The following is a 5,994-nucleotide window of genomic DNA, read 5'->3' on the forward strand; positions in this document are numbered from 1 at the left end:
GAGAAACTCAGGACACAGGATGTTCAGCATGCTTTTGGGAAAAATCAGACCACTAGTTTATGGGCCTGCATACCAACCTGGAACAGATTTAGGCACCAAGATTTGAAACTTTGGCTAATCATTTGAAAATTGTTCAGTGGGGTTTACCAGAATGCTTTTACCAATCCAGTATGTTTTCAGTTGAGACCAGTTTCTCTATTTTTTTTCAAGAAAATTGTTTTTATCCAGGAAAAATAAAATTTGTCAAAAGCAAATGTCATGTATGAAAACCAACTGTGTCCATTTTGCTTTTGAATGATGTGTCAAAGCTGCTGTAGGCTGTGTGACCTGTGCCCCCTTCTCCTTTATTGCCCAGGCTCCAGGCCAGGCAGGCTCTCTATCCCATGTTGCATAACCAATCACTCTCATGATGTGCTCCTTCCAAGTCACAGGGTAGGAAATTGTCATGCAATGAGACAGAGGTGAGTATGGGAAAAAGAAGTAGCTGACATCAGGGATCTGCATGAGCTGCTTCCTAAGTGGATTGATTACAAACATTTTCTTAGTGACATTTTTTAGTTTGCAAAGATTCACTCAAAATTCAGTTTTCTCTGGGGGAAGAAAAATGGCACACTATGTAAGCTCTGTGTTCAGCAGATGGAAATATATAACATAAAATGTGTAAGTGCTGTGTATGTGTTCAGCAGATGACAAAGAAAAAGAAGAAGAAAATGCAAAACCCGGGGTTCTCAGCCTTATCAAGGCAGCGTTCCTGTGTATGCACAGAATCTCTCTCTGGGTCATGCCAAAAAAAATGTGAAGCATAAAAAACTTCCTTGCTATGTAGTAAGTCCAGCACAGTTCTATTTATACAACTGCATTTGGAAGCGTGCCAGAGGCAATAGATGCCCTTGCAATTCAAGAAGAACTTGGCACAATCATAATCTATATTTTGCTGGTGCAGCGAGCTAGAAGGGATCAAGAAGACTGACAGGTGCTGACTCGCTGGCTGGCCATTGTGGGGGCTCCTAAATCACTCTTTACCTGCACAGCTGAGCTGGTTGGCCCCTGTGTGCTGGGCTCACCCACGGATTATGGGTCTGAGCTGGAAAAGCCTTTGGCACGTTTCTCAGGGCCACATACAGCTGCTGCTCAAGCCAATCAGCTCTGACCTCCCAGCTTAACAGTTCAGCTGGCAGCTTCTGCAGAGAGATGACAGCACTTTCAAGCAGGCTCTGCTATGCTTATCAGCTAATGCCAATCTCTACTCACACTGGGCTGATCTGTGAGGGAGTGCAAAGCATAAATTCGTATATAGAACAAACAGAGGTGGTCATCTTGTCCCACTGTGCGTGCTGTGTTCCACTTGTACTTTCCAGTTCTTGGCTGTAGTGGGTGGATGGAGGAGATGAGTAATAATTTGGTTTTGGCAGCAGTTGTTAGGTAAATGTAGACTCATGCATCCTTCTTCTACAGCTTGTATGGCAGGGCCCAGGAAGGTTTTTGTATTTGTGTGGATGTGCCTTAATCTTTTGGTTTTGCATTTATGCCTTTTAGTGTACCCAGATGAGCTGCCAGAGCTGGGCCTCTTTTCCAAATGACTGTTTTCCTTGCATTTCAACTCTGCCCTCTTGGGAAGCAGGCAGTGGGTTTTGTGGGATTTGTCTCAGCCTCGTGGCCAGAGATGTACACAGAATACCAAAATAATGTCTTGCCCTGTTCATGTCTGCTCCACCTGCTGTCCCTGCCACGTGTATGAAGGCCTGGAGCAAGTGTGGCTCAGGTGACCTGAAGATCAAATCGATGGGGTCAGGATATTCATGGTGATCCAGGTATCAGTTGCTCAAGAGGGACTTAATCCCTTATGGATATGTGCCTCGGAGGAGGGCTCCTGGAGAAGATCCTACCTTGTGCTTATAGAAATCTGCATATTTTTACATGCACATGGTGTTTCTGTGGGCTTGCACATCACTGTGACAGCCTGGCCCAGATGCATCACCCAAAATATCTAGTGGGAGTGACCCAATTCCTTAATCAAAACTACGGGACACATTGAGCAATAAATAATCTAGGATGGATTTTGCATGTACTTCTTTTCCCTGCTGTATTCAACCCTTTTGCTGCTCAGCTTGTTGTTCTCAGACATCTCTTGGCATAGCTAAAAGCAGGGATATAATTTTTTAATACTTGCAGCACAGTTTCACTGGTGACTGCCAGTTCCAGTAGGATTGATCCGAGCCTTGTTACCGTGTTAGGCAGGATCTGCTTTGGCTTGCTGCAAGCCTTTTCCCCAGTGTGCTCCAGTGGAGCTGGGCCTGGTTATTTCAGACAAGGATCTGCCCCTCTCTGTCTCTCTGGTTCTGATCTGCCCTCCACAGAGTTCTGTTTCAGCATCATATGGAAGAGATATGCCAGAAGTAGCTTTAGATCTTCCACTTCAACACAATTTTCAATAAAAGAATTTCACTATAAGCAGTATTAATTAACACTTTAATGAAGCTATGATTCAGAAACAGTAAGACTCACGCTTTAAATCTACACATCTATTTCAAACTATGCTTTCAAATTGCTAGGTTCTAAAACTTATCTGGCTTGGAACAAAATAAGCAATAACAATTAACTGAGTTTAATAGACTTCTTTTGCAGCAGATTTGTTTTTACAATTTAGAACAGAATTTTATTCTATTCTATTTAAAATAGAATTTTAAATCTAGCATAATTTTTAAAGTGGTTTAAATCTAAGTGAAGTCAGAAAATAGTAAGCATTGAAAACACTAAGCCTTGTTTTTTTTTCCTTTTTTCAGTCTGGGATACTTCCCTACTTAATGATACCTCTGGGTACTTCAGCTGCATTTTTACCTGAGTATCAAGAAAACTGAAATCCTCTCATCAGATACAGTCAATTCCATGTCATAATGAGGCTAAATAAAGTCTCCTGTGAGATTAATAAGTGGGAACTCTGTTGTCCCAGAGTTGTACTCCTTTTTACAGACATGGTTGGGGGTTTGGCTTTTCTCTCTTATGAGGCTGCACTCAGCTGAGCACTGAAATTACTGAAAACTCCCTTTCAGGCTTGGGGAAAGCTTGTCTGCATAAACTGCCAGCTCCAAATGTGTAGTGCTCAGCTTATAGGTTTAAATCATACGATACTGCATTCCCTGACATAGAACAGAGTGAAAGTCAATGAAATTCAGATGGGAAAAAGAAAAAAACAATCAGAAATTTCAACAAATAAAGGCCCATTTAGCCAGAAATAGAAAAAGACCGTAGGACATGGTGTTAATGCAAATATCAGAAAGACAAAGATGATGATATCAGTAAAGAAGGTGCAGTATGCATTAAAGAAATCTTTATCAAAATAAACTCACTGTTAAAAAAATATATAATAACCCTCCAGCCTGACATTTCAAAAATAGGAAAAGTGCAATTAGGACTAAAGTGTCAACCAGAATAAGACACCAGGGAGGCTGTAAGGCAGAAAGCACTGTGGCCATAGAAAACTCCAGCTTCACACCACCTCCACAAAGTGGGAAAATGTCAAACGGGTCTCTAATTCCTGCTACATTGTTAAGCAACATAAATTATTTCCCCTTGGGCAGTCAGATGTCACAGAAGGAGAAGCCGTGCAGCCATTAACAGAATATAGGATCAGGATCACATGTTACCTTTGTAAAATGATGGTGTGGCAGTGACCACAATGTGCACAAGGGAAACTTCCTTATGGGACTAGGAAGGCTGAAAGAGGAATCAGCAAAGCACAGGGAGGAGTTATGAATAAAGTACTACTGCTCAAAACACAGAAAATGTATCTACATTGGCAAAACTGAAAAGAACTCAGGAAAGTTAAATAAAAGGTTGTAAGGAGGGCAAGAAAACTGTTGATTAACAGCACAGTAGATGCATTAAAAGCTAAAAATAAAATACATCAGAAGCAGGCAACTTGCCAGGAGACTGCAGGGTTTGCAGATGATAGATACAGAGCAGGAGCACTCAGAAAATACGTTTGGTATAGGAAAGGTATATTAATTACCTGCAGCAGTGCTCCCTGTAGAAGGGATTAGGAGAGTTTCCATGCCAGAACTTTTATCTGCAGGTGATGAGTAATGGTCTCAACTGATGGGCCAGAAGCCAATAGCATGAGCAGTGATATATCAGCAGGACCAGATGATGTTCACACGGCGATTTTAAAGGAGCTTGGATATGGAATTGCCTGCCAAGTTACTGTGGAGTGTAACTTATTGCTCACATCAGACTGGTACCAGAGGAACGGGAGGTGGCAGATGAAATACCAGTATTTAAGAGGACTGTAGAAGACAGCTGGGCAGTTACAGACCAGGAAGCTCCATTTCCAAAAAAACCCACCAAACCACAGAAAACCAGACAAAATTCAAAGGCACATAATTGCCTTGGGTTGTCAAGCATTGGAACAGGCTGTCCAGAGAAGTGGTGAAATCAACATCTCTGGAGGTATTTACAAAATGTGTAGATGTGGCACCTGGGGACATGGTTTAGTGGTGGACTTGGCAGTGCCAGGTTAATGGTTGGAGCTGATGACTTTAAAGGCCTTTTCCAATCTAAAAAATTCTACAGTTCTATGAATCTAAGTGGAAAAGTCAGCAAGGCTTCAGCAAAGGGGAATCCTGTCCTTGGTATCTAGTACAACTCTGAAACAGTACAAGTGAGCTAATCAATACGTTTTGAAAACCACAAACTGTGATGAGAGAGAAAGTGGACTTCTCCCTTTAACTGGGTGAAAGATGGAAAGGGAGTGGCAGTGAACAGTGAAATTGCATAATAAAAGGAGGTCCACAAGAGACTGTGCTGTTTAACATATTTACAGGAAAAGCAGAAGGACCGCAAAATTTTCTGGTGGTATAAATGTCATAGATGAGGGGTTGCAGAAAGTCATCTGAATGCCAAATCATAAATGATAAAATGGTAGATAAAGTTAAAAGTTGACAAATGTGAAGGAGAATACGTAGGGAGAAAGAACATTCCAACACAAAATAATGAACTCAGCAGACACTGGCATACAGGAAAAATCCAGAAATTACTGCAGAGAGTTCCCTGAACACATCAGCTCTATGGGCAGTGTTGGAAAAATTGCAGAGGGGAATAAAATAATAAAAAGCATTGTAATAGTTTTGACTTGAGAAGAAATTTCATAGACATAGATCCCTTTACCTTGAAGGAAAAGGTGACTGAAGAAAAGACATGAGTAATAGCAAATAAAGGCAGAAAGACTGGCTATTTGCAGTCTCTCAGTCCATCAAATAAACAGCAAACATAATAGCAACATATAAAATGAAGAAAGGCATTTGGCAAAGCAAAACTGAAGTGTAAAACTCAAAAGTACAAGATGTTTTGAAAGAAAACAGAACAGATATGTTTAAAGTGTTTAGACAAATCTGCAGAAGGAGAATAAAAGGCATCCAGACCTGACGAATATGAGGATAGGCTGGCTCCACAGGAAGCTTAACCCACAGGCTGCTAAATCTTGGTAGGTGTTCTGAAGAATTATTGTTTCACCTGTCATCAGGGAACCAATGTGACCAGCCCCAGCAGCAGATTGCAGACACCTCACTGGGAATGGGCATGGGCCAAATATGACAAAAGATTGCTGACAGCCTTCAAATACATACAACATAACAACAAAGAAGAAAGAAGAAAATTTTCCTTGCACACAAAGTAATGGATTTGGATGTTAGCAATGGAGAATTTGGAGCAGTTTTCTTAATCTAACTAATGGGTGGTGTGGTTGATTACTATGGTACATTGCTGATGGGTGTGGGGCTACCAATGTCAAGAGATGCTGCTAGTGGTCCCAGGGAATGGGTTCAAAAATCCATCAGGAATACTTTATAACCACTGTCCTAGCTTGGAGAGGGATACTACCTCTTAAGGAGCTCCTGTGAAAGCAAATAGCACAGAGTTTAAGAGGCCTCAACCTTTCCAGCCTGGCTCAATGAAGAGGAGGACATTTTACAATGGAGAGAAATGCTAATAGAAAGTTGC

Source organism: Geospiza fortis, unplaced genomic scaffold (genome assembly GCF_000277835.1).
Source record: "Geospiza fortis unplaced genomic scaffold, GeoFor_1.0 scaffold16, whole genome shotgun sequence".
Lineage (NCBI taxonomy): Eukaryota > Metazoa > Chordata > Aves > Passeriformes > Thraupidae > Geospiza > Geospiza fortis.